Here is a 25,550-nt window from a genome sequence, read left to right on the forward strand (position 1 = left end):
GATACCACTAGATCTAAATGACGGTGATGAGATACCTCAATCGGGACATGGCATTGGGCCCGATGACCCTCCATGTTGAGTGTGTTTGACAGAAATGGACTCTATACTAACTAGTTCAACTACTTTCATGCAGGAAAACGTCGACATGCCTTGACAAAACAACGAAAGATACTCGTAACAACAAGCATGAAAATTTCAGAAGTTCAATAAACAAACTAGGTGGCGACGCAGCACCCCTTAAAAAGAAAATGTTAGAGAAAATAAGGATGTTCAAACGATTTACAGCTCAACATAAGGAGCATAATAGTGGCGCAGCACTACAAAAGGATTTACTCAGGCCTTTGGCGGAACTGATCCCGAACCAGCCTTCTTAGCAGCAGCATTGGCTCGCTTCTTATCCATGACTGCCTTCACACCCTCTTTGACCTTGACTATAAGCTCAGTATTGAACTTCTCTTTCTCGGTCGCAAGATCCTGAGTCAATTGAAGAGATGCCGCCTCGGCAATAGCGACCTGCCCGAGTAGTTGGGTCTCTCTCGCCTGAAGCTGGGTCTCTCTCTCCTTTAACCGAGATTCCTCCTTCAACGACTTCACTTATCCTTGCTTAGCTACAAATAAGAAAGACGATTAGTAACAGGGGCACCCACATCATAGCACCAAAACACGAACAAACACAACACAATATGGGCTACAACACCTTCTAGCAAAGGAAAAATTACTTTAACGGTCTCCTCGGACTTAAGTAGACTACACTCAAGAGATGAAATCTTGGAAGTTAACTCATGATAACGTTGTTCATTAAACTCATTTGTGGGGCAATATTTCTTATGGTCACTCCAATCGGCCTTCTGTCGATCATGTGCCTTCTGCAGACCTAATAACTGAGCCTGAACCCATTCCAACTCTTCGGATACTTGGCCCAAAGTTTGAAGCCTCCCTTGTAATTCCTGATTAGACCTATCAGCAACATCTTTTTCCTATAAAATGTACTGACGATCAGCATGCAAATCCACGTTTTGACGCCTTAAACGTTCACACTGGCCCTCCAAATTATCAACCAACAGAGCGCTATTGGCGGCAACACCTTGAGCACGGGAAAGACTCGCCCGCATATCATCTATCTCATCGGGCACATATTCGAAGGTCTCATAGTGGTATAGTTTTTCTCGGAGCTCCTCAAGTTCGGTTTCTTGACGATCAATTTTGTCATCCTTGTTAACGATTCTTTGGCGGAGATTCTCAACATGGCTCAGCTCAATATCCAGTTTTCTCTTTAACAAACGATATTCAGAAGATGCATCGGCATCTATACTAGAAATCTCGGCTAACAAGATAATACTAAGTTCAGGATATTGGCACTACGAAATCAATCATAGCTACTTAAGTTCTAAACAAATACCTTGGGTCTCGGCCAGTCGTTTCTCTAACTCTCGGGCTCGGTCCTGCTCTTTCTTTAATTGGAGACGAATACTCTCCTTCTCTGCTAGTTCCTTTCACCGAAGAGAAGCCTCCAACAACTCCTTATTGGCGACCTGAAAACACTATGAACGTCAGCAACCACTCCACGTTATAAATGTATGAATAAAGAAACACGACTCACCATTTGATCAAAAGTTCCCTTTAGACCGGCAGAGTACAAAGATACGGCACTGATCATCTGATCATCAGACAATGAGGAAAAGTCGGGAGAAGTGAGAGCCCCGAGAGAATTGCACATCGGACCCGAGATAGTAAAGAAGGTATCCCCACCCGAGCTCAGGGAAGGAATAACAGGAGAGACCTTTTCCAACAACACACCCTCAGGGGTAACATTTTCTTCACCAGCACCAGACTCATCCTCTTTATCTCCCACACCACCAGTACTATCCTCCTCTTCAAAAATATCGTCATCATCCTCACCATCATAAACAAGGAGAACAACACCATCAGCAAGAGTGACACTTCTACTAATAGACTGCTGGGGCATAACTTCCCCTGGGGCAGATTCATCGACCTTCGATTCTTTATCCCCTCCACTAGTCTTACCACCTACAATGGTAGAAGAAACATCAGAATATTTCTGAGACAACTTCCTCAGAAAATGAGACAAGGGAAGCCGCTCGTCGGGGTCCTCACCCTCAGTCGCCGGAGTATTCTCCACATCCCTTCCATCAGCTTTCGATTTCTGCACATGAGTCTTCGTTAGATCCATTCAAGGCAACAAATAGGGGAAAGTACATGTACTGAAGGAAGAGCAATATATTTTTTACCTTCCCTGTCTCTCCCTCGACTCCTGTGCTAGGACCTCTATCCCTCTTCTTGGAAACCGAAGCTTTAAACTGACTACTTTGAGACTGAGACTGCAAAACAACAATGAATCAAAACATGGCCCATCTGGATACCCGAGCCGACAAAGTTAAAACATACGGAGCGACTTACTCGATCAACATTGACTACCCAGAACGGGTAGGACTCGGCTGGAGGAGGAAATTGTCCATTAAGAAGAGGACCGTAGATAGCAAGCGGAACTCGGTCCCAAGCCACATCACTGGTATGTCGGGCATGCTTGTTAGTCGTCTTCCCCTCAGGGTCCTCATCCAGGAGAAGCTTCTTGAAACCATCAGGGATAGTCTTATTACGGCGAGGACTAGCAGCAAAACCGGCGAGGTCACCATTAGTGGAAGTCCAACTCCGATAATTGCCAGCAAAACTAGCGGGGGTATAGTCGCCTGCTTCGGACGGATCATAGGTGGACCAGGCCGTAGGAGTGCAACTGCCCCGACTTCGTCTCTCCCACTCGTTTATGAAACGAAAAGTATTACCATTCCACTGAGCTAAGGCACGATGAGGACGAAGCTTTGAAAGAGCCTCATACATGAATGGACGACTAGGGTTGTACAGAGGGAAGCGTAGACCGAGCTCCAATAGACCTTTGGTGATGACGGTCGCCTCGTCCGAGTGAGGGAAATTCACAACATCACTTCTCTTCAGAACACCCCTTTGTCCCGACAAGAGTCTGATGTCGTAACCCTGAAGATCAAAATCAATCTTCAACTGCTTGATGAACTGTTCATCAATCAAGTCTTTGGCAACTTTCTTGTCATTCCTACATACAAATGAAGGAGAACCATCAGAGAGGATAGAGTTAAGGGCATGATGATCATGGTGTGAAGGGTTGTCAACAATAAACAAAGAATCAATGGGAACACCATCATCCTCAAAAAAAGGTATAACTAACACACCTCTTCTCTGTCATGGAGGGAGTCGAAGAAGCCATGGAAGAACTGTTGGGGAGAAACTTCAAACCAAAGAAGATAAAAAGCAGCAAGAATCGCAACAGCAGCAAGGGGAAAGCAATGGAAGGATCAAAGGATGATTGAAACTTTCAGAGAATCAGGAGATAAAGGAATATCATAGGAGCAGTTGGAAGAAGAAACTAAGGAGAGAGAATGTAAATTTTCGGAGAAAGTAAAAGTGAAAAGCCAAGGGTTTAAGGCTCGAATTTATAGTCCCAACAATTGTAACCGGCAGAGAGGGTAAACAGGTCATGAAGACGAGTGTAGTGGGGAACATCATGGCGTGAAACACGACATGGCAACGGACGTGGAAGGAGAAGCAGTTTCTTCCCCTCGTCTCGATCACACGAGTGAAAGAAGGGGCATAAATGTAGCTGTAAATAATCCACAGATCCAGGTGGAGCAATCCTAGGTAGTGGGGGCATCGACAACAGATGAGGCGTGAAGCACCAAATCATTCTACCTGGCCTAGGCGCGAGAAAAGAGACACCAAGGAAACCCGTACAGACGATACGTGTAAAGGTCGGAGGTGACAGAAGAGACTTCCATCGAGTACAAGAGCAATAAATACATTGACGAAGTAGTTGAGAAGATAAGAAGAATCTGGTCAAAGTAAGACTCGGCTAAGAATATCAAGGGCGACATCGTCCATACTCACTAACTGATCGACATCGGATGAATGGATGTCGGGAGAAGATATCACCAGGCCTAGCCCTACATCTCAGAAAAGACATCGCCTGCTACCCGAGAAGGAAATCAAGGAAGATACGCCGCGACTTACACTGTAACTTGGATGTATCATCACTTGTAGTTATAAATAGAGGGCCATGTAGAGAGCTAGAGGGCAAGTGATCAGTGAGGAAAGAGAGAATACTAAGAGCCGGAGAGTGAGACTTGTGAGATTGTAAGAAGAGACATTCCTTGTAACCTTGAATCAAGTAATAAAGATCATCCCTTACCCCCGTGGACGTAGGTAATCATACCGAACCACATATATCTTGTGTTTTTGTGCATCTCTTGCTTGCTTACTTCATTAGGTGTGTGTATGTGTTTCTTTGGAGGTAGTTGTAGGATTTTCCTCGTCTATACTCATTATCATGAACACACTTAGATTCACAATTATTACCTGAACAGTCGCACTTTAATTCATCGCAACAGTCGCCCGACACACAAAATTCTCCCAAATTCTTACATGGTCTACATTGAAGAGCATCAGTATTAGTACCAGTGTCCTTGCAAGTAAGTCCGCTACAGCATTTTAGATCAATCATCCCACCACAGCTCGAATTCTCTTCCGTACATGTTAGTTCTTTACATTCCAATAAATCTGAACCACTTATTAGCCTGCTCTTAAGTCCAGAACAGCAATGGTAGTCCTCCAGACATGTCTTACCCGCTGGCTTACATGTATCTGGTCTACATCTCGCCGAACGAAATCGAAGATCATCATTAAGATAGCAACTAAGACCATTACAACACTGGCTATCCGTCGTGCACGACTCATTCTCCACCGTACATGGTGGTGGTGGTGGCGGTGGTAGATCTTGTGAATTAGCAGAATAAAACAAAACATAAGAAATCATAACCACCACCAACGAAAAACTCTTTGCATTTTTGCTGATCTCCATCTGATCTTGTTACTAAACTGATGATCTGGTCAAAATTTTTTGGAAACGAATGTGATGTACTGTTTCCTACATTACAAGTGTGTATCTACATATAAAGCTAGGGGATCATAAATTTTTTACTTCACAGCCTTATTACAAGGAGCGTTCACATGGATTATAAAAATATAAAAATGCAATGATAACTTTGCACGATTAATTATAGGGTATATGCTTCGTATTTACAGACTACATAGTCGCATGCACTTATTAAGAACGCGAAATTGGGGGATAAAACAAATAATTGGGGGATATTGATTACTTTCCCCAACCCCATGGTGTGTGCTAAGGGGTGTTTTTGGGTATGAAAGTACTAAAATATCCTTTGCTCAAAATAAAAATCAAAAAACTTAAAATCAAAAAACAAAATCATATCCCCCATTTATCCCACTCTCTTTCAAATTAGAGTTTTCCCCACTCCCTTGAAAACGATTTTTTTTTAATCATTCGGAAGCGATGAGGACCATGCCGGTAGTGATGAAGACCATGCCGGCATAGATGAAGACCATGCCGGTAGTGATGAAGACCATGTCGAAAATAATTTTTTTTACATCGCCGGAAGTGATGAATATCATGCCGGAATTGATGAAGACCATGCCAGAAAGTGGTGCCGGCATGCTTGGTAACTAACATTCAATGCCGGAACTGAGTGCCGGCATGCTCGATAGAAATCTATCAATGCCGGTAGTCAAGTGGAAAAAAAATTCAATTTTCTGGATACTTTTCATCATGTGCCGGCATAGAAATTTAAGCAAAATACTATGCCGGAAGTGGTGTCGGCATGCTCGAAAATTAGATAACTGTGCCGGAAGTGGACTGATTACAACCAGAAAAAATAGGTTTTGAAGATCAAAACCAGAAAAATTTTGTTCCTCGGACCCCCCCGGGATAGTGGCAAATTTTTATGAAATTTTCCAACAAATACCGGCATGGTTTTTTGGTTGAACACCATGCCGGCACCAAGCTTTTTCAGCCGCAAAAATGGTGGACTCAAAGCAAAAAAAATCAAATTTTCAACCTCTTAGCAGCAATTTTCTCTTCACAATCCTCCTCCATTTTCACCTAAATAATTTCCCTCTCAAATTTTTTCCCTCCTTCTACTCTCACCTCACTCAAATATAATCACTAATCACTTATCAAAAATCTTAAGATTTTACTAATTATTATTAATCACTAATCCTGATTAGTGAGGGGTATATTAGGATTTAGAAAAATACTTAGATAAGGGGTGACCCTGAATTGATATTTGGATCTATTTTTTGTCCTTTTCCTATATCCCAATTTCGCGTTCCTTATTAATTATTTCTCTTTTTTTCCAAGAACAAGGTAGTTAATGAATGAAAAATATAAAACCTTAAAATTAATTACTGAAAATATGAGTTGTGTGATATACCCTTTTTAAATTATATTCCCTCCATCTTTTACTTATCCTTGGTTAAAAGTGCATATGGTAATCGAACAATACGTACTGTAAACGTGCCAACTCGAGTTGCAGGGTATTCAGATCAGGTTATTGGAGTTGACGATTTTCCTAAAAAGCAGGACTTTCCAAACCTGCTCCTGTTCCTTTTCTTTTGTGATAAAATAAGAATTTTATTGATTATCCATCAAGTAGTGTTTTGAAGGACGTCTTTCGCTAAGAGCATCCACAGTTATGGAGTCGACCAAATGCCAAATAGCAGACCAAAAGCTAAAAAAAGTTGGCATTTTACACTGAGCAACCACAGTCGTGGAAGACTATTTTTAGTCAGGCGGAAGTATAACAAACGCCCCAGTTCAGGCACACTTTTAATGACCGTCCCAGTTCAGGCGCGCTTTTAATGACCGTCTCATTCAGGCGCATTTTTAATGTCCGCCTCATTCAGGCGCACTTTTAATGACCGTCTGATATCAGGCGCACTTTTAATGTGCGCCTGATTCAGACGCACTTTTAATGTCCGTCTAATTCAGGCGCACTTTTAATGATCGCCTGATTTCAGGCGCACTTTCAATGACCGCCTGATTCAGGCGCACTTTTAATGACCGCCTGATTAGTGAATTTACATAAATATTAGCCACTAATCTTCTTCTAATAACGTATTAGCCCACTAATCTTCTTCTAATAACGTATTAGCCCACTAAACGAGTGAATATACCAACGTCCCATTGGGGCGTACATTAAAGCAACGTCCCATTGGGACGTAAAATATACCAACGTCCCATTGGGGCGTACAATATAACTACGTCTGTGTTGGGGCGTATGTATTACATGCGTTTGGTTAGGCGGAGTTTATAGATGCGCCTGATTCATACGTTAATTATACTTCCGTCTGATTTCATACGGTCACTAAAATCTCGTCTGCTTTCATACGCTATTAATACTTCCGTCCCACTATATTTCGTTTAGTCTGGGTAACGACCACATTTGGTCTCAAACCCTAATTTTGGCGATCAAATTTGGGTTTGGTCCCTTCCGTTGCGGCATATTTTGAGACCAAATTTGAGTTTAGTCCCCAAATTTGACCGTGACTGTGGTTGCTCTAAAAGACTATATCCAGTACTATAGTTATCACATGCTTCAACATTTGAAGCTTTCTCTCCGACACTTAGCTTTGCATCGGCTACTTGATTATCATCCCTATTAACAAAACGATGTTAGATGTTTTATCTCTTTTATTATATTCCTATTCTCTCATTGAACGAGCAAGGTATCTCCAGCAACATATTGTATGACCAGCTTGGCAGCAGTTTTAATGTGTATCGTTGACAGCTTGTTTTCCTTTGCCAAACATTTCATCAATTGATGGTCTTAATAAAAGCTACATCAAAACAATGATTATGGGGCTCATAATAATATCTTCAAACGGATATTACAAAGCAAAGCACACAAAGATTTGAAAGAAAATGATGATCGAGCTGCATATATATATATCGATGGACCAAGTACTAATATGTGATCTCACTTGACCACATGTAGTTTTTTTTTGAACACCTAGTTTTTGGCCAATCAATATATATATATATATATATATATATAACACCTCAGAATGATCTTGTTGTTGCTGAAGAAATAACACACAACAACAAGGACTAAATAAATTTATAAATAAACCCGCTAATAAATCCATTCAACGCCATCCTTACTTATTTTAACACACCCAACCCCGTCTTTACAATTACCACGTGGACAATCGCACTTAAATCCATCACAACACGTGGCCCATTCACAAGGTTGGCCCGATTTCAAACATGGTCTACATGCAAGAGCATCACTAGCATCGTCCCCCCGGCAAGTAAGCTCACCACAGCAGCCGCTCGGCCCGTCACCACACACCCCATTCTCTTTCAGACATGGTGGTCCGTTACATGTCACGGAAGCCGAACCAATTATTAGCCTGCACTGAAGTGTACCACAGCACGGGTGGTCCACACACGTCTCATTCTCCCACTTACATGTTTTACATCTGAACAAATTAAGGCTTTCATCTACTATCTTGCAAGCAAGATTATCGCAGCACTGGCCGAACCCACTAACGCACTGAATTGACTGAACAAAAGAAACACACAAAAAACTCTTTGCGATCTTACTCCCCATTGATCTTGTTATTACTAAAATGATGATGATCTTGTCTAAATTTTTGGTTGTGTAATTCCTACGATACAAGTGTATCTATCTATATATATAGACCTTGGGGATCATAGACTTTTTGTTGTGTCATTACATGGGGCCGGCGTTCCATGGATTTAAATTGACTAAGAGCAACAATATTAGTTATTAATCCTATTCAATTAAAAGTGTTTAAGACAACTTTACACGATTCAATATATTACTCGTATATCCATATATATATATAGAGTGGCACGCACGTATATAGATTATACAACAGAAATACTGCTGGTTGTGTATATGCCCTTTTTTAAAATTATATTCCCACCATCTTCCAGGGTTTACTTATATATATATAGATTAACAGTTGCATATGATATTCAAGATTAAACAGTATAATATAAAATAATCAAACAATACCGTAAACGCTTTAACTTGAGTTGTACACCATCTGGTCGCTAGTGTATTTATCTGGTTATTGGAGTTGAAACTCGAATCTTGTTGGCAATGTTGGCAAAAAGTACGACTTTGCAAAACTGTCCAGATCTTGTAAACATCAGACCCCGATGCCAATAATGTCTCCGAGTGAGACATGAAAACTATTGCTTTCAAGAGCGAAGCTTCGGATTTGATCGCCACCGAATTCCTCGCCTACTAATATAAAAAAAAAACTGTAATAAGAACACAGCCTAGTTAGGTTCGACATTCAGATTTCACCAAAATTAAGACACATGTCCAAAATCAAACACGAATTTCCATGGAAAAGTATCATATATTACTGCCCTCTTGACTATGTAGAGAAAAAAAAAGAAGAAGACAAAAAGTGCAAATTGAACAACATACTCTGACTAGGGTAACTAGGAAAAGGCCATGCAATAATAAAAAGCCTTCAGGAGTCTTTCACAGCAGTTGCAGCAACTTGCTTACTTCTGCGCTGGTGAGCATCCCAGTTGTACACCCGAGCGATAGTGATCTGGTACAGCAGCAATTGATGGTTAGCGAAAAGTTCAAATAAAATAGGATAAAGAAAGTTGGAAGTTAGAGATATACCTGTGTTATCGTCACTTGGTCTCTTAAGAATTGTAGATCACCAATAAGGACCCCTAAGCTTGCATCAAGCTTCTTTTGTAGAAGAGCACTGGCCTGCCAAAAATCATCCTAGAAGTTAGTATTCCTTGATTTTGATTGATACCAATATAGTGGGTTGTAATTCTGCGATAAAACAGGTGACTGTAGCTCAATACTGATATGATCATCGTTATGAAGTGCAGTGAATTTAAAGGGTGAAAGAATAATATAGATTAAGGGGATCACGTGGGGTGTTCCCTTATGTGTTTTACTAAGCCAGCTATAACTGTTGCCTAAGACCAGAAACGCGCCTTCTTTTTTCGTTTTCTTTTTTCACTTCAACTTACTATAGTTCCATCAAATTCCACACCTGCTCAGTACTAATGAACATTGCCTAAGCAAATCACTTACATTCCCTTGATTTGTGTTCCTAGATAATGTAAATCAGTGAGTATCAAGATTATCTAGCTGAAGAACTGAGTAATGGGAATCAACAGTTCTCCTTCTCATCCACCTAATACAGATTACGGAGCACTGAAATATGCATAGCCAATTAGCTCTTTGACAGTTTAAACGAGATTCATTGATGACCCATAACCATCAGAGGAGACTAACATGTCTTTTAAAACGTTTCCCATAAAATACAAACCAAAGCCAAGTTCTTGTAAGAATGTTTCCTCGAGGACATGCTAACATTTACGTGTCTAAGGGTCCAGAAGAGTGGCATCATGTCAAAAAGAACAGTTTTGTGTTCTTATCCTGAATACTGGTACTGCAGTACTACTAAAAGAAAAAATTCTCAACCAACGGACCTCTTCACCTGTGTATTCTAGCATGACATTTGCTCCCAGCCACATACATATAAAGTCTGACTCGGTGCGGGCCAGTGAATATATGCCTACCGGAACTTCAAAAATCGGCTATTCGTTCCTGCAACCAGATGGAATGATGAAAAGTGATTATGAGCCAACAGTACGAAAAAAAAAGTATCAACAAAGCAGGGGGGGGCTTGGCGTTCTATTGAAGAACTAAGCACAGCATACTAAGTTAAGACTCCCATATGAACTAGTCAAACCCAAAAAGCAATTCTCCCAAGTGATTATGAGAAAGACAGAATATACAGCTCTGAAGAAGCAGATGGTGGTGGGCCTGGTGGCTCCATGATCTAAACCAAAAAGCAGTTCTACCAATAAACAGAAGTTGTTCATGAAGATTTCAAACTTAACTAAAAACAAAAGCTGCCTCTTTATATAAACATTATGGCTGAAAATATGCCAGGACTAAAACAAGATATAGTATGAACCCAACCATCAAGCTTAAGACGTAAATGTATTGGTTCAGTAACTCAGAATTCACCCATTGCCATTTGAGATGACAGACAGTAAAAACTAAAAGATTAAAAGACTAGGATGATTGGACTCGTTTTGAACGAAATTCAAAAGTCCCTGCTTGATCTGACTTGTTTTGCTATCTCTAATCTGAATGATCAAAAAATTTGGACTAAGATAAGAATTGATAACCAGAACCAGCTTTATTTTAAAATAATGGCTAAAAGACTCAGCAGTCAGCACTGCTCCCCGCAATGGAGGGAACTAAAGTAGAAAATGTCAAAGCCTAGAATCTAGGTGAACGCTAAGTGATCTATGGCATGAAGCTAAAGAAGTAGGGTAAGGTTACAGTAAGATAAAAAGCAATACATGCACGATAGGATTAGTCCAAAGGCAGTGCCTGGAATGTTAATATGCAACAAATTAACACAGACCGAAATATGTTAAATCAAAATTAGCATCTATAGAAATCTCAAATCTCCTACATTTCACAAAAAACACATTGAGCATACCTTTATAAAGGTTTCGCACTATTGCCGTTACAACTGCCACTTCAACCATATTTTTCATACTATGCCCAGCTTCATCTAGCTCCTCCCTTCATTAGAAACATGGGTCTTTTCATCTTGTGCATTAGCATTCGAGCAAGTGAACAACCAATAGCACTAGTAGAGAGAATGTATATTCAAGTGGGTTTTTCAATTTTTCTCTCTGTAAAAACAAAATCAACACTCTTTCACCTAGTGCTATTGGTTGTTCACTTTCTGAATGAGTAGGGACCAAACATAGGTCCTGGTAGATAAACATTGAAGATTTTCTCAAAGAACACTTCAAACATCTCTAATCTGGTCTTTATAAAATTTGTGGTTTGGGAAAGAGCTTATTTTAGGATGCATTCTGTACTGCATGTTGGGAAGGTCCTCCAAATGTCCAAACAAACCCAACCTTCCAAATAGACTTCTTCCAAAGCCAGCTTCGTCAGATACCTTAGATTACAATGCATTGAAAATGATTAAGAACAAAACATCATGTTAAAATGAAGAAAAAGAAATTGATGCTATACTTACCCTGCTTTTGATCCTAGCTTGTGGATGGCACTCATCGCCAATTAGGACAGCGTGTTTTATAGCTTCAAGCTGCACGGGAATCACTGATTCACACTCTTTCAACTGAGCAGCTTCATCAACTACCAACAAATCCAGTGGTTCTAGGTCTACCTCATGCAGATTATATGAGCTTGACACTGTGGACAAAATGAGGGATGAATTTTTCAAACAGAACTCTGTTAAGAAACTTCTGTTGGTGGAACTTGGAAGGCGATCAGCAAGAGAATGACTGACATATCTTAGGACCTGCACTTTCAATCCTCATTCGATGCCCGACTTCCTTGTGCCTCCTTGGAATAATTTTCTTGTCGTGCAAAGAGTTCCTCCAATTCCTTGTCAGTTACCCGACTTTGAGAGAGCAAAATTTCAAAAGATTCAAGCAAACCACAACGAGTAACCATCTTTTCAAGATTCTCTGGCAAAATAAGTCTTTTAGGGAGATGGATGCATAATACTCTGATGCTTCTCTTGACGGGTACATCTAAAAGCTCTCAATCGGTCTTTTGCAAACTTGTACATGAACCTCTGTAATTACTTCATTCTCCAAAGGTAAACGATTCCGAGATGCACAATTTTCAATAAAATACCATGGAATTGAAATGTTTCTTCCAACCAGTTAATGGAGCAAAACACTCGAGAAGACTGTCCTCACGATGATCCACATAAATCTTTCCAAGATCATCACATAACTTCAATCCGCGAGCATCTTTGTGAAGGTTTAATATATGAGGCGCATGTTCAGCAGCGGCACTGTTTTTTTGGGGCACAAGCAGGTGTTCTGCAATTCATACTTAGCAAGCTATGCAGTAATATACTGATGATTTTGGTTTTTCCTGTCGCAGGTGGACCCCAAACAAGTTTCACAGTTGACCTGTGGTTACAATACACTGCAGATATAGTACCCAATACCACTGCCTTTGAGATTCATTAAGAGCCAGTAAGTATTGTGAATCAACTTTTCCGGCCCAAATCCTGTCAACTTGTGCAGAGCAGAGACCACAATTTTCCTTTACCTAAATCTTAATGTAATTTGCTTGAGCAGAGCACTAAGCACTAGTACATTCTCTATCCCTTTTATAGCTGGTACAGTAATTGTGATCTGACTGCACTCAAATAGGTACTCAATCTGCCAATTCTCTGTGGCATTCCCAAAATAGGTCTTGAGGTCATCATTTTAGATTTTGGATCCAATACGCTTTGCAACTTCTCTAGTGTTTTCATCCATGTTGCTGTATTTGGTGTCTTTGAGAATTTTTACTCTTTAGAAGATCCTCATGAACCGCATAACCCTCTCCTTTAAAGACTGGCATACTCCTAAGTCATCACCAATTTATAAAATAATTAGCTTATATACATAACAATAAGAACCAGATGAACATTATCAGTAAAAGGTTTTTTCTATTACTCCGAGAAGAAATTTTAGTGTTCCTACGTATTATAGCATTCAACAAGCAGAAAAATTTGAAAGTTGATATTTTAAGTTTGGAAAAAGTTTTCTCAAACATGTATGGTTGTATTTCCTTCAGCAACAACAAAAATTCAGATGTATGTTTTATTGTTCTCTTTACAACGGTAGAAAATTAACATACATGTGATATCGCATCAGAAACTACATACTACAAACTCGGCGAGGAATTCCTACAAAAAGTAGTACACCTCAAATATAACGAAAGCATATCAGTGCACTTCGCACAGATACAAATATCGAGTGCAATTTTGTGGACAGTCTTTGTGATTTCAATAATTCCAATTCGCATCAACAATGGGGAGAAACAGACGTTTTACAAAATCCACTAAAACAAACATCAAATAATGAGAAGGATAACACTGACTACCTTATCGTCCGTGGCGCGGCAGAAGTACTTTCATCCTGACATACTTGTTCTTACCTGCAAAATATGTTTAGAGACAGACAAATTAGTTTCTAATTATTAGGGTTAATTAGTAATAATTCGAAATGAACACCCGAAACACAATCCAAAAACTAAAACCCGCAAAAATTTGTTTAGAAATCATCAATTTGTTTATAAACCCTGGAATTACATCCGAAGGGACAAACAGGAAAGAAGCTTACCCCAAGCTGGTACAATACACCTTTGTTTTCTTTATCCTAGACAAATTTCAGATCTCTTTTGAGAGTCAGATCGAGAGAGTCTTGGGATGGTGGTGGTGGAATCAAGAGGAAAAGGAAGAAAATTGGAGACATCGAAAGAACCCGAGTGAAGCAGAGAAGAAGCGGCGGCAAGAAATGATTCTCTTTATGAGCAAAAGTTACAAGGGGTTAGGGTTTATTGGTATGCGTAGGAAGCCGTAAACACCCATAAGTGGCACTATTTCGTCCCAGAGTTAAAGTGGGCTTTGGATGCTATGGTCCTATCCTATCACCCCAAGCCTAAGGCCTAACACTAGCCTTTTCTTTCTTTTTTTGGAAAAAATATTGTTTGTTCCTTTTTTAGGGGGTCTCATGTGTGTTTAGTCCTTTGGTATTTAAAAATATAAAACAGATAAAAATACCCTCCTGTGTTAATTTTTACTCATTTTTATGCAGCTTATGTTCCACGAAGGTTGATATCTGAGAATGTTTGTTTAGTCCTAGAAATTGTTCAAGCAATGAAGAAAAAAGAAGAAAAATGTGGTAATTTGGCTCTAAAAGTGGACATGTCCAAAGCATTCGATAGGCTGGAACGGTGTTTTCTTATTGATATTCTTAAGAGGTTTGGTTTAGGTAGTAAATTCAGTCATCTTGTTTCTCAGTGCATAAGTACAACCCAACTCGATCTTTTGGTCAATGGCTCTCCTTCTAAAGCATTCCATCTAACTCGTGGGATACAGAAAGATGACCCACTTTTTTTAGCTATGGAATCATTTTCCAGATTTAGCTCATTGTGAAATAACTGATCAGCTCATTGGTGTGAAGATTTCACGTTCAACATCTAAGATTATTCATCTTATTTTCGTGGATGATTGTCTCTTTTCTGTAAGGCAAATCTCACTCAGACAGACAAAAGCTTCTTCAAGTTATTAATGACTTCAACTCTTGTTCAGGTCAGCTTATAAATTTTAGTAAATTTGCAGTCTACTTTAGTGGTAACTTGGATCTAGCTGATTGTCAAGATATTTGTAGAATTCCACAAGTCAGGCATTTTTGACATTAAAGAAGAGAAATACGTTGGTGTTCCTTTCTTTTTTTTGGCAGAAGTAAGCAAATTCCTTTTTATGTTCTTATTGATAAAATGGACACCAAATACTCCAAGTGGAATGCAAGCAATATGTCGAAGCGAGAAGTGTAATGATCATAAATGTAACTATGTTATTCATATTCATCACATGTCTAGTTTTAAACTGCTTGATATTACAATAAATAAGATGAATTCATCTCAGCAAGCTTTCTGTAGAAATAAAAAAAAACAAAAACAAATAGAGGAAGGCGTATAGTTATCTGGAAAAGAAATAGTAAAACCAAAAAGGAAGAAGGCTTGGGATTTCGTGGTAAGCAAACTTTTAATAGGGCACTTCTTGTGAAGTTTGCAAGGAAACTGTGTATAGATAAATCCAGTATTATGGCAAAATCTCTTCAGGATAAATATTACCCAGGTGGAGATATTTTTGAAAATCATAAAAAATATAACTTCACATGGCCTTTGTAAGGACCCTCAAGCTCGTCAACGCTATTAGACTGGTCAAGAGACGATCAAGATACGATTTAGCCGCTAGGGACTCGATTAGTTTAACACGAACGTTAATTAATATAAATTAATCTAACAACGATCTAGATACGAAATTAGTACTGCTAGATAGATCTCGAAAAGTTACGCGGAATGGAATACTCGAATGTGTCAATCGGATATCGGATGAAGAAGATATCATCAGTTTTCACACTATCTTACACGTTTGGAGACATTTTTCTTAACCAAAATTAAACGGTAACGTATTTGAAGCTAATATTTTCGAAATATGTTCGTCTTACAAAGATCTACATATCCACAAAAAATGAGATGATTCTGAAACATATAGCTCCACCATCTACTACTTTGAAAATTGACCGTCGAAAGTCGACTAATTCCCAACCGTTAAAATTAAGATTAGTGGATGGTGAGGTTTAGTATTTCGGAATGAGCTCATTTTTTGTGGGTATGTAGTGCTTTGTAAGACGAGCATATTTCCAAAATATTAGCTTCAAATACGTTACCATTTGATTTTGGTTAAGAAAATGTCTCTTAACGTGTGAGATAGTGTGAAAAGAAGGGTGTGAGAGGATCCTCCCTCAAAATTATGTTAACTATCTAGTTTAAACGCAAACATATTTTTCTAATTTGCAATTAGTTTAATTAATAAAACCTAACCGTAAATAAATATTAATAATTTTCCATAATTATTTAATCATAACTATTTATTTTATATATATATTTATTTATTTATTTATTTTATTGTTATATATCCTTATTGAAATTTTAGTTACGTTAGGTTCAACATGGTACTAATTGATAAATGCTAACACTACTTTATTAAAATTATTATTACTGTTATTTGCATTTATAATTACTATTATAATATTTTTATATTGATGGTCGAACTATTATTCTAACTACTCTTTCAATTATTATTGAGACCCAAACATATTACTAACACTTATGCAGTTATAACTGTTGATTCTACATATAAGTTAAGGTACTCAGTTTCTACGTGACTTTCAAGATTTATCAATAATATTAATCTCACTATTTTTAGTATTGGTTTGTGTACTTGTTCATATTTTTTAGACTAATTACTCTCTAATCTGTATTAGTTAAAGTTATTGGTATACCCTACAATTTTCACATCATTACATACACAAACAACCAAACAAACAAATCAATCAATCAACTAAATCTTTTAATTATTAATAGCTTTTAGTGATTAAGATTTATCTCACAACCCCAACCCAGTTCTAAACTAATATATTTCACTAACTGGCACTGGCTATTTCTATCATATTCCCATGTAAGATCTAATAGTGAGCTCTGATACAAACACTGTAACGCCCCTAAGTCCACCTACTTAGAAATCTAGACTAACATTCTATAATCTGGGGCATCAAGGATATAAAACTCCTAATTAAGCGATAATTAAAAGTTCTAAAATAAGATTAACCCAAAACTAAACCCTCTCTGACAATAAATACATGAATTCCTCTCATATGATACATATATAATAGTGTATTGGTTTTCAAACTATGTATCTACAACATAATAAACATAGTAGCAGAAGTTAATCAACTAACAGAATCAACCCTTGAAGCTTTCGCTGCGCAACTCTGATCTGTCTCTGAAACTAAAGATGGGAATGGGTGAGCACATCATCCCTAAAAGGGGTGCCCAGTAGGAATAACATTTAACTTTCAAGAAATCATGGCAAGACATGGAAAACAATACATGTTTTCCCAAACATTAAAAAGTGACCAAGTCACTGTAATAAACAAACATGTATATAAACAAACTCCTTCTTCAAACAATGTATAATATGGTTGCGCAATTCCGAACTCGCAAATCCACACCTAATCGTATATATGGATGTCGACAATTCCGAACTCGCAAACTGTTGTATGCGCGTCGTTTACACAACAAATTAATAAAGATATTTCCCACTAATTAACTGGTAATATAGCAGTAGTAAGAGATCGTTCCCATAGAGAGTTGTGTAATTTATAGGTTATTTGATCAGCAAAATAAAGTAAAAAGGGGGATTGATTTGATGAAAGTAAAATAAAAATATAATAAGAAAGCAAAGATGATTAGGGAATCATTCATCGCCACTGAACAGAAACTTAATAAAAGTACTTGTTTATTTCTTGTAAAAAATTTCTATTATCACCAACCGTAGAATAGTAATAAGCTCTGCTAACCCCGGAATTCCTGTTTCCACTGGATACAGAAGTGCTCGACTACCATATTATATCCATCTGAGCCACCATGAATAAGCTCGTAAGGTGTAACCCATCGAATGCATTATGTTTTGTGAATTAGGTTGATCCTAGCATCAGACACATAAGCTCGGTCTGCTTACTAGTGTCATCTCTATGCACAACTTCTTAACAGAATCCCTCTGTCAGCTTTTGCGATTTACTACTTGTCTATGGAATTGAGTGACTATTACACGTATCACCAACCCCAATACTAGTAGAAGAATTACTATCAGGTTAATTCAAATGGCCAATTGAATAACTCAATAGTAATCTTAGACGATAAAAATAATAGAGACAATCGACGTTAAATTAAACTCAAAATAAACCTGGAAAAGAATTAAAATTCCATTAATCAGGACTTTAAAATCATCCCTAATCAATAAAAATTCAGCTACACATGGATTTACTAAAACCCATAAAAAATATATCGAAAAAGAATTAGAAGATGAAAACTTGGTTACCCCTAAAGGGGTAAACCCTAGATATGAAATAAAACCTTTCCTCTCTATTCTTTTCTGTATTTTTTTCTCCCAAAAAGTTGTTTTTCCAAGGTGCAGGTATAGGATTTTGCACCGACCATATTCCCCCGAGAATTCATTATTTGATAAGGATACAAGGTCGGTTAGCACAGTTTTGAAATATTGGGAAACATATGCTGCTAATTCTGTGCGACAGGGGACTTCGTAATATGATGAATACGGCTTATGATTGGCTGGGACTGCAGTGGACCCATGTGACGCCAATGTGTCTTCTTTTAAGGCTCAATGTACATCAACTTGTATGTTGCTTTACTCGGATATGAAATTTGTTCTTCCTTGTATTGTTGCTTGTAAACCTCAAACGTCTTCAACTTTCCTTGTAGATTTTGATGTCGCCCCCTTGTTGATGATGATGGTGTTTCTATGGATCTGTTGTTGGTGAGAGAGAGAGAATGGTGCTAACTGCAAATCAAACTACAAGAAGGTGGTTTTCATCTATAGACGTCACCCTCATGATTAACAAAATTAGCATTCAAGAGATCAAAGAGTAGTGCTTCTATTGGTGGGAGGTTGGGTATCTCACCATTCTACCCAGAATTAACGTACGATGACACACACTCAAAAGAAAGCTTTTTAGTCAACCACAAAAAAAATATGGTATGGTGCCTATGTTGATTTGAAAATAGGTAGTCTCCACTAATGATTGATCAGCAACTCTAATAATGCATTTCTACCAGCACCTCATTTGCATCACCGGCATGATTAAATCCATTATTTAACACTCTAACAAGTAAGAAATCCGAATGTAGTTCCCTAAGACTTCCAAGTTCAGTTATGTCAGTCAGAATTCTCTATGTAAACATACCTAGAAGTATGCTAGTGACTCTAAAATGTTTACAAGCTGGAGGTTTTAATCAAATATATACAAATAAATTGAAAATTTGACTCAAAAAGGTTGAAAACTCTATATGAAAAAAACTCTCCCACACTTAAAATTTACATTGTCCTCAATATAATTGACTCATCCTAAGTAAAGTCAAGTTGGGAAATCCTAATATGTTATGCAAAAGAAGAAAAATAAAAACAAAAGGATAGAAAATACAAAACCTATGGGTTGCCTCCCATGCAGCGCTTAGTTTAACGCCCTCAGCCTGACTTTCTTGTTATCGGCCATATACCAACAATCTGAAAATCTGGTAGTCCTCCCAGACCGCAATCTGCAATACTAGTAACAACTTCACACAATGATTAGCACAAGAAATAAATATAGAAGTTATCACTTTATTTACGTTTCCCCCACACTTAGTCCTTTATACACTCGGAAGTGGATAGAGAACATAGAATTCCGGAACTTTAAAAGGTTCCTCAGCTTGGTGAACCTGCTCAATACTAAAATCAAACTCATCAGGTGGTGGATACTTAGGAGAAAAATAATCCATTAAAACTTTGGAAGCACATAACTCCAATCCTAAGTGAGGTATTTTCCTAAAAGTCAGGTTAACAACTCTTTCAGAAGCTATTTCAATTGTATTGAAAGGATCAACATATATAGAATTATGTAAAGGGATTAGACAAACCTTGTCGATATCCTCATCTTTTATCTCTAGTGAATTATTTACCTCAAGTATATCGTGGTCCTCTATTGAACTCTTAATTTCTACTTCAACCGAAATCTCAGCATCATTATAATCCTTGGCAAGCACAATTGGGTCTTCCACGACTTCAATCAATTTGGTTTCATTCTCAATCTCTATCTCTTCAGCAACCTCGTCATCGGAATCAGAATCCTCTCCCAAAAAGTCTAGTTCATTGGTGCGAATCCTAAAATCTTCACTTTTGTACGCTACACCATTGATAACAACAGTTATGTCATATCCGTTCTCCTCCTTTTGAATAGGCGAGTGATCGTTATTATGATCCGGAGTTGGAATAATCGTATCATTATTGAAAGGACTTTCAAAAGATTGTTCATCTTCATCGGAATCACTGTCAACCTCGGAATCATCAACATCAAAACGACGTTCGAATTCCATGTCTATGGCCTTGTTAATTCCGTCAAGAATCTCTTGTGATGCACCGGCTTTTTCTAGCTGCTCGTGTTGCTTAAAAAGTTTTTTTGACATTAACACGCTTTCTTGCGTTGCGCACAATCTCGTCTTTTGGTAAGAGTGAAGGAAAAACACGATGAACAGGAGTAGGCCTTGATTCATTATGATCGCTCTTTAGCTCCAAACTCTCTGTTATATGTACATTACTAGAAAACAATTGATCAGAAGCATAACTATCCTTACATCTTCGTGATTGTTCACTTATATGCCCGTCATAAGGTTATTGACATGTATGAGAATATCCATAAGGTTCCGTGGGATATTGATCATAGACAAAAGATTGATTTTGATTATACCCATTAGATGGTTGGTAGTTTTCATATGAATGAGATTGAAAACCATAACGATTACCACTGTTGTATGTGTAATCTTGTGCACCGTACATGTTATTTCCGTAAGGAAACATGACGACTCACAAGAAAAAGAAAATAAAAACAAAAATCTAAAAAATAAAACAAGCTAAACAAATAACAAATCAATTAGCAACTGCTCCCCGGCAGCGGCGCCAAATTTTTTATCCGCGTCGTTTACACAACAAATTAATAAAGATATTTCCCACTAATTAACTCGTAATATAGCGGTAGTAAGAGATCGTTCCCACAGAGAGATGTGTAATTGATAGGTTATTTGATCAGCACAATAAAGTAAAAAGGGGGGATTGATTTGATGAAAGTAAAATAAAAATATAATAAGAAAGCAAAGATGATTAGGGAATCATTCATCGCCACTGAACAGAAACTTAATAAAATTACTTGTTTATTTCTTGTAAAAAATTTATTGTCACCAACCGTAGAATACCAATAAGCTCTGCTATCCCCGGAACTAATGTTGCCACTGGATACGGAAGCGCTCGACTACCAGATTCTATCCATCTGATCCACCATGAATAAGCTCTCAAGGTGTAACCCATCGAACGCATTATGTTTTGTGAATTAGGTTGATCCTAGCATCAGACACATAAATTCGGTCTGCTTACTAGTGTCATCTCTGTACACAATTGCTTAACAGAATCCCTCTGTCAGCTTTTGCGATTTACTACTTCTGTATGGAATTGAGTGACTATTACACGTATCACCAACCCCAATACTAGTAGAAGAATTACTATCAGGTTAATTCAAATGGCCAATTGAATAATCCAATAGTAATCTTAGACGATAAAAATAATAGAGACAATCGACGAGAAATTAAACTCAAAATAAACTTGTGAAAAGAATTAAAATTCCATTAATCAGGATTTTGAAATCATCCCTAATCAATAAAAATTCAGCTACACATGAATTTACTAAAACCCATAAAAAATATATCGAAAAAGAATTAGAAGAAGAAAACTTGGTTTCTCTCTAAAGGGGTAAACCCTTGATATGAAATAAAACCTTTCCTCTCTATTCTTTTGTGTATTTTTCTCTCCCAAGATGTTGTTTTTCCAAGGTGCAGCAACTCGGCCTTATATAGGCTTTTGCACCGACCATATTCCCCCGAGAATTCCTTATTTGATAAGGATGCAAGGTCGGTTAGCACTAGAGCTGGCAAACCAAGCCAAAACCCGCGGGTTAGCCCGTCCCGTCCCGTGAAAACCCGCACCCGTCCCCGATCGTAACTAAACAAGACGGGCGCAGGTTGTATAATTAGTGGCTTGTGAAGAAACGGGTTAACCCGGCCCGTACCGTGAAACCCGCGGGTTAACCCGGCTCATTCCCCACCACTAGGCCGCGTGTCACAGTAATGTAAGCCTGTTACGTACGTGTCACAATATCTTGTTTCCCTCATATAAAAAGTTAAAAACGAAGAAAGAAACCCTAACTCCCTAAGCCTAAGCCGCTGCCGCCTTCATTCTTCCTCTTCTTTTCTTCTTCCCTGCTGAGTCTTCTGAATCTGATGGCAGGTACGAATCACAGTCACAGAACAACAAATTGAAATCTAAAGATCAAAGTTTAAAGGCTAGCACGTAACAACAACATACTTCAAAGTTTTACCCAAGATTTTTCTCTTCACTATTTCCAGATATCATTTTTTGTCTCTGAAATTTTCGTGTAACAGCAGAAGAAGATCGATCTCATGTATTTAAAGGTTCACTGTAAAGGTTAACTTCAGATCTCGTGTTTGAATTTCGGATTTCATCTTCTTACAGTTACAATCAAAAGTAAGTTTTCTTTTCTTTTCTCGTAAATATCATCAAAATAAAACATGGGTTTTGGTAATCAATTGTTAATTTCTTAAATCTAACCCCTTTACTTTTTTTATTCATCCAGTCTACCGAGAATACTCATACCAGCAGATGAAATACTAGCATTTTTTCCCCAATTCTAATTTTATTGTTGGTAATCTCTGCTGTAGTTTGCACATAGGATATTTAGATTCTTTAATTGGTAATTTTGGTTGTGTTTATCGATTTGTCCCACACAATTTATCTGAATACTCTTGTCTCTCTGTCCTGCAACTTAATTACTGTTTAGTGATGAACAAAATCTCATATGTAACCTTTCCATGGAACTCAGGGGGGACATCAAGCACCATCTTTGATTAAATGTACTGGGGAGAGAGTGAGTCCTTTTGCCTCCATGTGTTGTTATTGCTATCAGTTACTGCATCTTTTTCAGTTCAAGTTATTCTTCAATGTTGTGTTTAGCTGTATGATTTGGTTGGAATATTCGACTATATCAGTAGTGGAATTTGAGGTCTGAATTTCATTGACATTAGGTTTATATATGATGAACTATTAGGTACGAGACTGGTAGGTCAATTTGTTCTGTGATGTCTCTTTCTCTTAGAAATCAATGATACACCTGATGAAGATAGCTTTTACACAAACAACTCATACAAGTGACAAATTCTCAATAGATTGGTAGTCTATACATTTTAGTCACCAACACAGCCAGCAACATAAATAGCACCACCACCATCAGAGCATTATGCTTAGAAGAAGAATTGTATAAATACTTACAACAGATTTAGAATTTCTGAAATATGGTTAGGTTTCAATAGACAGTTGATTTTTTTTTTCTTTTCTTTACATTGCCAGTTTTTCACGTTTCTGATTCTCTGAATGACTCTTTGACTTGTTCTTTGTGGCTCCATCCATTTCAGGATGTCAAGTGTACAAGAACAAGAGTTACCAGAACCAGACCATTACAACGATGTTATGAGTGGTGACGGTCAAGATGATGATGATGATGTTGAGATGCTAGATTCTGTGAATGAGGATCCAACTGTTGGTTGTGCACCTGCACAAGTTGCACGTGGAAAGAAAAATAGACTTAGATCCGAAGTTTGGGAATTTTTTAAACTCGTTAAGTATAAGGATGGTACAACGAAGGGGGTGTGCAAGGCTTGTAATGTAGGATATAAATATGAAAGCCAAAGAGGTGGAACCTCAGCCATGAAAATGCATAAGTGCATTAAACGTCAGTCTATGGACGTAGGGCAGATGATATTAGCTTCACAAAATAGCCAGCTGTCTACCCGTGTACGCAAGGTTGATCAAATGAAATTACGGGATTTGTTCTCAGCTTTACTCATTGCAAGAAATGTTCCATTTGCTTTGGTGGAGTGGAAAGAGTTTAGGGATATATGTGCTTATTTAAATGATGACTTTAAACCAATATCAAGGAATACTGGGAAAGCCGATGTGGTAAAGAAACATAAAGCACAAAAAGAAGTTATTCGCAACAGATTGAAACTTGCTCCAGGTATGATTCAAAATTTCAAATCCTAATGACCCATATGATTTGTTTATACTTTTATGTATGAGTAATTGATTAATATGATGTGCTAGCTAATGTGTATGACTTACCCTTACAGGTAGGATATGTCTAACATCAGACATGTGGACTTCTGTAACAACTACTGGATATATAAGCTTAACTGCGCACTATCTTGATAAAGATTGGGTATTGCAAAAGAAGCTTCTGAATTTCTCTCCCCTTCCACCACCTCATACAGGTAAATCACTTAATTTTATTTCTTTATTATCTTAAATATAATTTCATGTTAACTTATTCCCCTTTCTACTACCTCAAACAGGTGAACACCTTTCTTCTAAGTTATTTGCAATGATAGAAGATTGGGGAATTGAAGAAAAGGTATCCAACATCACCTTGGATAATGCTGCAAATAACGGAGCTTGTGCTGGAATTATGAAGAGTAGACTTGTTGCAAAGAAGATCCTGTTGAACGATGGAAAATACTTTCATGTGTGTTGTTGTGCTCATATCTTAGCTCTTATTGTAAAAGAAGGACTTACGAAGATTGATCCAGCCGTGCTTAAGATTCGAGCGTCAGTGAAGTCCCTTAAAAAGTCCCAAGTAAGAAAACAAAAGTTCTTGGACATTGTTGAAACTTTAGGAATGTCTGGTCTGAAAAAGGGTATTCGGCAAGTCGTAAAGACAAGGTGGGATTCCACTTCTATTCTGTTATAAATTACAAAGTTGGAGAATTGTATAATTTGTATTAATGTTTTTTTAGATACTCACTGAATGTTTGTTTTATGCAGGTGGAATTCAACTTATCTTATGTTAGACAGTTGTATCTTGTATAAGCCAGTTTTCTCTCATTTGAAGTTGGTGGATTCAGACTATGGAGACTGTCCAACTAATGAAGAATGGGAACAAATTGAAGTAGTCACAAAGTTTCTCAAGGTGTTTCATGAACTCACAAAGGTTTTTTCTGGTAGTAAGTATCCTACTTCCAATCTGTATTTTGAAAGAATTTGTCAAGTTCAGGTGTTACTAAAGAAAGAGAGCAGAAGTAATATTGAATTCATTAGGAACATGGTAAAAGAGATGCAAGCAAAATTTGATAGTTACTGGAAGGAGTTGAGTCCTATACTGGCTATTGCAGTTGTGTTAGATCCTAGATCGAAAATGAATTTTGTGAAATTTACTTACTCCAAGTTGTATCCTGATGAGAGAGAATTAGAATGTCAAGTTAATAAAGTGCATAGTAATATAAAATCACTTTTTAATGAGTATTACACCTTGTCAAGTTCAAGAGCTTCCA

At 37.8% G+C, this 25,550-nt stretch overlaps 2 long non-coding RNA genes across 5 annotated transcripts; one reads left to right on the forward strand and one right to left on the reverse strand.

Moving 5' to 3' along the window:
- Positions 1-8,728: 8,728 nt before the first annotated feature.
- On the reverse strand, positions 8,729-14,269 carry LOC113300223. 4 transcript variants are annotated; one of them, XR_003335624.1, is made up of 8 exons: positions 14,102-14,269; positions 13,863-13,916; positions 11,989-13,341; positions 11,434-11,907; positions 10,414-10,523; positions 9,576-9,668; positions 9,369-9,498; positions 8,729-9,179 (listed from the first exon to the last, which is right to left on the reverse strand). It is a non-coding gene; the product is annotated as an uncharacterized LOC113300223 (long non-coding RNA). The 4 variants fall into 4 exon arrangements; XR_003335623.1 differs by having other exon boundaries at positions 8,729-9,176; positions 10,406-10,523; XR_003335621.1 differs by having other exon boundaries at positions 10,406-10,523.
- An 8,331-nt stretch (positions 14,270-22,600) lies between these two features.
- On the forward strand, positions 22,601-23,919 carry LOC113293696. The gene is made up of 3 exons (XR_003332473.1): positions 22,601-22,695; positions 23,051-23,095; positions 23,640-23,919. It is a non-coding gene; the product is annotated as an uncharacterized LOC113293696 (long non-coding RNA).
- Positions 23,920-25,550: the final 1,631 nt, after the last annotated feature.

The sequence above is a fragment of the Papaver somniferum genome, chromosome 7, assembly GCF_003573695.1.
Source record: "Papaver somniferum cultivar HN1 chromosome 7, ASM357369v1, whole genome shotgun sequence".
Lineage (NCBI taxonomy): Eukaryota > Viridiplantae > Streptophyta > Magnoliopsida > Ranunculales > Papaveraceae > Papaver > Papaver somniferum.